Here is a 7,186-nt window from a genome sequence, read left to right on the forward strand (position 1 = left end):
CCCTGGACTCAACTGATCCCCCTGCCTCAGTGTTCCCAAAGTGTTGGAATTTCACGCATGAGCCACCATGCTCAACCAGATATTTTAGAAAAAAGTCTTGCATTGTTTGGGGCATACCTATGGTAAATATTATTTACAGATTAGCTGAAATTCAAATTTAACTGAGCAGCTTTTCTTTTATGTGGCAACCGTGCCGAGGGGACTTCTCGAGGCAGCCTCGACCCATGCGCCTGGCTCGGGTGCAGGGCTCTAGCAAGGCCCATTTCTTCACTGTCGTCGCTGCTTCCAGGCTTCTGTTCCTGCAGTTTCATGACCCCCTACCCCATGCCCTCTCCTGGCCTCTGGAGCCTTTCCTCACTTCTGGCCTCCTCTTTGTGATCTTCGGTAGTCTCCATGGTGAGTTCTTCCCTGACGGACTGCGCCTTGAGACTGGCTCACATAATTTAGTCCCTGATTATGCAGGTCATGTCCATTTGCTGTTTTTTTCAGGTGAGATACTCTACTCTCCCTAACTGGGCTCTAGTGCCTTTCAGGCAGGGACTGTATCCTCTGGGACCTGAGTGTGGATCGGTTTCAATAAATCCCTGCTGCTTGAGTGGTGGTAGAAATGGAACCATTCCTCTTCCAGGAACTGGCTAATGAGAGAGCCACTTTGGTTTTCTTCGTATGCTGTTGTGCTGCCAGAGCAAGCCAGCAAAGGCTTGACATCTGCAGGTCTCTCGCAGTCAGCCTCCTGCTGCCCAGCCCACAGCCTGTTTCACTTCTCTTTCTCACATAGGGGGGCGGCTTGGGCTGCAGCTTGTTTTTTCTCAGCCAACAAAGTAGCACTCAGAATGAAAGGGAGCGCACCTCCCTTCAACTGCAATAAGGAACTGACAACTGGCACAGAGACCCTTAGTATAGAACAGGAGGAGGGACACTGACGGGCACCTTTGTCACACCTCATCTCAGGTGGCATCGCGGCTGTGCTGAGCAGCAGGGCCTGCCTGGCTCCTCTGCCTTGTCCCCTGGCCAGGTCGAGCCCTTGGATGGATACACTGACCTCTGATACTCCTTCCTTCCTACTCTTGTCCTGTCCCATGCCTTGGCCAGGCGAGGGCCCGTGCAGAGCCATGGCTCCAGGCTGCCTTCGCCTGCACTTGTGCCGCTTTGCTGAAGCCTAACGTCTCGAGCTAGGGAGACACTCTCTGAGACCCACTGTTCTAAAGGTTCTGGGTCAACAGTTGGTGGTGATTCTGAGTGCTCCGTGGCCCTCAGATCCTGATTTTCAGCAATCTAGAAAAACGAGGAATCCCAAGCCAGGATGATGCTCCTCTGCAGCCCCATTTATTATGCCGGCATCCCTGTGCCAGGTAGGACGTTAGATATGGGCATTACAGGTGCAACTGGTAATCCTGTCTGGGGAGGCCCTGATTTTATCATGAGCAAGTGCATTGTGGGGGATACGTAGAGTTGGAAGAGCAAGTCTTTCCCTCAATGCCTTTATCATCTAATGTGAAACAAGTGCTTGCTTTGACAGCACATATACCAAAAAATTGGAATGATACAGAGAAGATTAGCATGGCCACTGTGCAAGAATGACATGCAAATTCATGAAGCATTCCATTAAAAAATTAAAATAATGTGAAACAAAATGCGAACAGGCAACCACTGATCCTTTGTTATGTAAATGACCCATCCTCAGTACTGGGTTCTGTGGGTGCTCATTCCTCTGTTGCTGGAGACATGGGTGGCTGATGGCTGCTCTTAGTTGAGTCCCTTTCCAGGAATTGCCCTCCTTGCTCAAGGTCACCCCTTTCCTGCAGGACAGCCCATGTTAAGGACTGGTCAATGCCCAGGTGTGGTCCCCTAGCTCCAATTCAGGGCAGCTGTGAAGGGCCATCCCAGCTCCAGAGCTCCCTGTGGGATCCTGGGATCGACTGAGGCTCCTCCCTCTGCCCCACCTGTTCCCTTCACTCCCCATCAGTGACAGATCCTGGGGCCATGCTCTGCATCCAGTCTCATCTCAGAATCTGTTTCCTCTGGGAACTCAAGAAATCCATTTGTCCCTAAATCTGGGGACACTAGTGCAGAGGATCAATGCTTCTGGAAGTCCGTGGAGTGTTCACATGGAGAAAGAAGTGAATCTGGCAGTAAAGGAGTCTGACTTCTTTTCCCACCCTCTCTGCACTGGCTCCCTGCTCCTGGAACCCAGGGAGTCCACTCAGAGGGCCTGCAGCTTTGACCCCGCCTATCTGCTCATCCCCCTTCCACCCATACTTGGCATTTCCACACCAACTCATGTCCTTTCACATCCTTCCTTGTCCTAACTAATCCCGAAGCTGTGACCTTTTGTCATTCCCATAAAAGTCACTGGGTAGATAACATCTTCAAGAAGAGATAAAAAGAGGCCAGGTGCCATGGCTCATACCTGTAATCCCAGCACTTTGGAAGGCCGAGGTGGCAGGACTACTTGAGCTCAGGAGTTCAAGACCATCCTGGGCAATATACCGAGACCCTGTCTCCACTAAAAGTTAAAAAAAATAGCTGAGTGTGGTGGCTCACACCCGTGGTCCCAGCTACTCAGGAGGCGGAGACTGGAGGGTGATCACTTGAGCCCAGGTGGTTGAGGCTGCAGTAAGCTGTGATTGTGCCACTGCACTCTAGCCTGGGTGACACAGTGAGACCCTGTCTCGAAAACAAAAACAAGGCCACGTATGGTGGCTCACGCCTGTAATCCCAGCACTCTGGCAGGCTGAGGCAGGCAGATCACCTAAGGTCAGGAGTTCGACATCAGCCTGGCCAACGTGAGAAAACCTCATCTCTACTAAAAATACAGAAAATTAGCTGGGTGTGGTAGTGCACACCTGTACTCCCAGCTACTTGGGAGGCTGAGGTATGAGAATCACTCAAACCTAGGAGGTGGAGGTTGCATTGATCTGAGATCGTGCCACTGCACTCCAGCCTGGGTGACACAGTGAGACTCTGTCTCAAAAACAAAAACAAAACAACAACAACAACAAAAGAGATAAAAATAAAAGAACGTCTGGAAGAAAAATGACACTGAAACTCTGTATTGAATCTTGGTAGTGATCCCGATTAAGATGCTGTGGGAGTTAATTACAAGCAAAGAACCTCTTTAAGGTTAAACATGAAGTTCCCTAAGGAGTTCTGGATGTAAGAACCATTGTCCTTAATAAGAATGACTTGTAGGTCTAATATAGGGAACTCACTGAAGGTAATCAGGATAATTCTTAGTTATTCTAATGGCATAATTCCATTTGGTCGGGCAAATAGTAGGCATGCAACATATACTGAGAGAGGAAATGGGTGGGCGAGGCTGAACATTTATGTCAGGTGTTTCTTAATGAATAATACAGATGGTATCAGCTAATTTTGAGATTGTAAAGTTATTCCTACCATGTTCGGGTGAGACTTTTGCAAGCAGTGGCTCCTGACCACTTGCAAGTCCCCTAGGTCCTACAGAATATGAAAAATAAAGGTCTCTTTGGAAGATGTATGTTAGCTCAAATGTGCGCTGAAAGTTCCTGACCCTCCCAGTAATTAGTTTCTTCTCCCTTTGAAAGGGCACTACCCCTGAGCACCCTCCTCTCTAAAGGTCGGGCATGGCTCAGTTCACTTGCCTCTCTACAAAGCTCTCTCCACCCAGTGAACTCCACCAGGGCAGGGACCACGTGTCTTTATGTCCCTGACCACAGCGCCTGGCACCCTGGAGGTACTTCATAAATATTTATTGAGTGACCAAATAAATTACATGGCATGGGAATAACGGCGATTAATTTTAATTTGGATAAAACGACATTCTTCCAAAATTCTTGCAAGTGATCAGAATGAAACAGAAAGGCAGGCATCTATGCCAGTGGCAGCACACAAAACAAGACTGATTAGACAAGTGGAAAGAAAGATGTTTTCTGTGAATCTGGGTTCATTTTATTCTCATCTTCTTTTCTGGAAACTGGGGCTTTCTGTATCTTTTTGACAGAGTGGAGGGCACTGAGTACAAAGAGCATAATGACTTTCTTTGTTTTACCGTAAGACTGACTTCTTCCCCCCAGCTTTTAGATTTTGCCTGATTCTGATAAATAGGCAAAAACTGACAACTTAGATTCCCTCAACATCTTAGCTGTAGCTCCATTTACAAGAATTCAAAATGTATAACAGTAAGTCAACAGTAAACTCAACTGATTGATTTAGAGTTAATGCTTAGGTAAGACAGGTTTTTACATTCATTATATAACATCTTCTATGAGTAAGTTATATACCTTTTAGTGTTTCCAAATATCAAAGTAATTTCAAAAGGGCATTCATGTGTATTTCACATATAATGTATTTTATTCCCTATGTTTCTCACTTCCCTTTTTTTCCCCCCAGAAATGTCTGCTTCATCATGGCTTCAACTTTTTGTAACAATCGAAAACTCTGGCCCTCATAATTTCTTTAAATGAAATCAAATATGCAAAGAAAAAGTTCTGGAAAAGAAAATAATAATAGCTAACATTTACTAACATTATCGAGATTTACTGAGTACTAGAGATAGTAACATTTCATTCCTTTTTTTTTTTTTTTTTTTTGAGATGGAGTCTTGCTCTGTCTCACAGTGTTGCAGTCTCGGCTCACTCACTGCAACCTCCACTTCACAGGTTCAAGTGATCCTCCTGCCTCAGCCTCCCGAGTAGCTGGGACTACAGGTGCACACCACCACACCCAGCTAACTTTTTTTGTACTTTTAGTAGAGACGGGGTTTCACCATGTTGGCCAGGCTGGTCTTGAACTCCTGACCTCAAGTGATCTGACAACCTTGGCCTCCCAAAGTGCTGGGATTACAGACGTGAGCCACTGCGTCCGGCCGTCACTCCTTACCTCATTGAATCTTCACAACAACTTCATGAGGTAGATGCTATTAAATTCAGCCCCACCTTGCAGGTGAGGCTCTTGCCCAAGGTCATGCTGGTATTAGGTGGTGGAGCTGGGATGAGAACTCTAGTCTGTAACATGGAGCCTGTGTACTTAAATACCCCAGGATCCTACCTGCCTCCCATGAGATAAGAGGGGGACACAGGAGTTCTTGCTTTAGCTCTGTCAGTGAGGACTCAGAAACTATTATTGCCTGTAAGATTTTCTCTTGTGTTTGGCTGAGCCTGTTTGATCTGAGGCTGCTTGGCTGTGTTCATCCTCTGTGTTCAATGTAAAAGAATAATCTGCTGCTTTCTCTTCTCTCTTTCTTTCTCTCTTCTGTATTTTGTTGCTTATATATTTTTAGGCTTTTTTATTGGATTATCATCAGAAGAATATTTCTTCTACTTCTGCTTGGTAGACACTTGAACTTCTTTCCATCCCCTGCCCTCCCCCGCTACTCAGAGAGCCCACCGAAAGCAATCAAGAGGTCAGAGGTCAATGGCAGGAATCAAAAGACACCAGCTTGGTCACCTAAACAATAGTTGTAGGTCAGATAATTGAAAACTGAAAGGGTAATAAAAACTTTTGCATCTGTGAACCAATTAATTAGGCGCCTGCGTCCCTGTGGAATGTGTGCCAAACATCTCAGATGTGGTGTGGGCAGAGCTGACAAAACGCTTTGCTAAGGTAAAACCATCACAGAGAGACAGAGCTTTCCAGAAAAAGACTTGGCATCTCAGAGACCGTCTATTATCCTGTTCATGTATCCCATTCACGATTCCAACCGATATTCGTGGTCTGCCTGCTGTGAGCAGGGCACAAGGAGGAGGGAGCAAAAGGCATTTTACCCATGAAGTCAGGGGACTTTAAAGACGGCCCTTTCTCCACTGGGGTAAATGGAGCATGACCTCAATGAGGCTGGGTGCCTACACCCTGTCACCTGTTCTCCCTCTTTCCATCAGCTATTCAAACTCGACTTGCTCAGCACGCAATCAGACACCCTCTCTACCTGCCTTCCCTGGGCACAGAGTAAATTCTGTTCTGGAAAGAGAGGTTTTGTGCCCTGCCAACTCAGGGCAACCCACACGCCAAAAGTTAATCAGGTTTGGGCTCTGTATTTAGACTTGGGTTGTTCAAACTCCTCAAGTAACTTCCTGCCGAGGAGTTTCCTTATTAAGCAGCTGTCTCTACCTGCTAAATACCCATTTGTTTCCTGCCTAAGAGTTAAAGGGCCTCTCAGCGTTCCTGTACATGATACCTGACTCTTTAGCACCAATTCACTGGTATTCATTCAACAGTGTCTGCTGAGTAAATAATAATAATAAATATATTCATATGTGTATTCCTAAGAAGAGCAATGTACTTATAAAGAGAGGAAGTTCATACAGCAAAAGATGGAAGGTTATGTGTGAACTGTTTTTTTTCTTTGTATTTCTCTGTAGTTAAAAAGTTTTCTGTGCTAGATTAATTTTAAAATTAGAAATAAAAATGTTATTTTATTTTATTTTTGAGACAGGGTCTTGTCACCCAGGCTGGAGTGCAGTAATGTGATCATGGCTCACTGAAGCCTCCAACTCCTGGTCTCAGGCGATCCTCCCACCTCAACCTCCCAAGTAGCTGGGACTGCAGGTGTGCACCACGACACCCAGTTAAAATGCTATTTTCTAGTGTTATTGATCACTTAGATGAACAAAGCATGCTTCATAGTATTATGTAGAGATATACTTCTGCTTCTAGCCATAATTGAGAAGCAGGGACCAGATTTTCCCTCCCACCTAAAACAATTTAAAAACCAGACAAAATATATGAAAGAACTGTTTTCAGACATTGTACAACAGGCAATGCAGGACCATGAAAACTGAAAGAATGGAAACATATGAGGGGAAGCATGCAATCCCCCGGGATTACTACCTGGACAGAGTTTTCGCTTCTTATGGCAGGGAGGAGGAACCCAAATGGAGCTCATTGTTGTCCTTGAGTTGAGGGGGAAGACTTCAGGGTTTGGGAAAGCCAAGGTGGCTGGAATTTGCAGGGTGGAGTAATGGAGAGGAGACAATGTCATGCACACACACATACAGAGAGAGAGAAAACTGAAGATCTGAAGAGGGCTCCTCATGAGTTCTTCTTCTGAGTATTAATTGGTGATTGTTTATGAGGAAACAACCAGAGACTGGGAAAAGAATTACTCAAAAAGGACAGCAGGAACACCCACCAGAGCCCACACAGAGCTGGGAATAGTTTCTGCTCTTGCCAGCCAGAGTAGAAATACAGGCCACTGAGTAGAGTTCTC

Source organism: Rhinopithecus bieti, unplaced genomic scaffold, assembly GCF_001698545.2.
Source record: "Rhinopithecus bieti isolate Rb0 unplaced genomic scaffold, ASM169854v2 scaffold_11401, whole genome shotgun sequence".
In the NCBI taxonomy this organism is placed as follows: domain Eukaryota; kingdom Metazoa; phylum Chordata; class Mammalia; order Primates; family Cercopithecidae; genus Rhinopithecus; species Rhinopithecus bieti.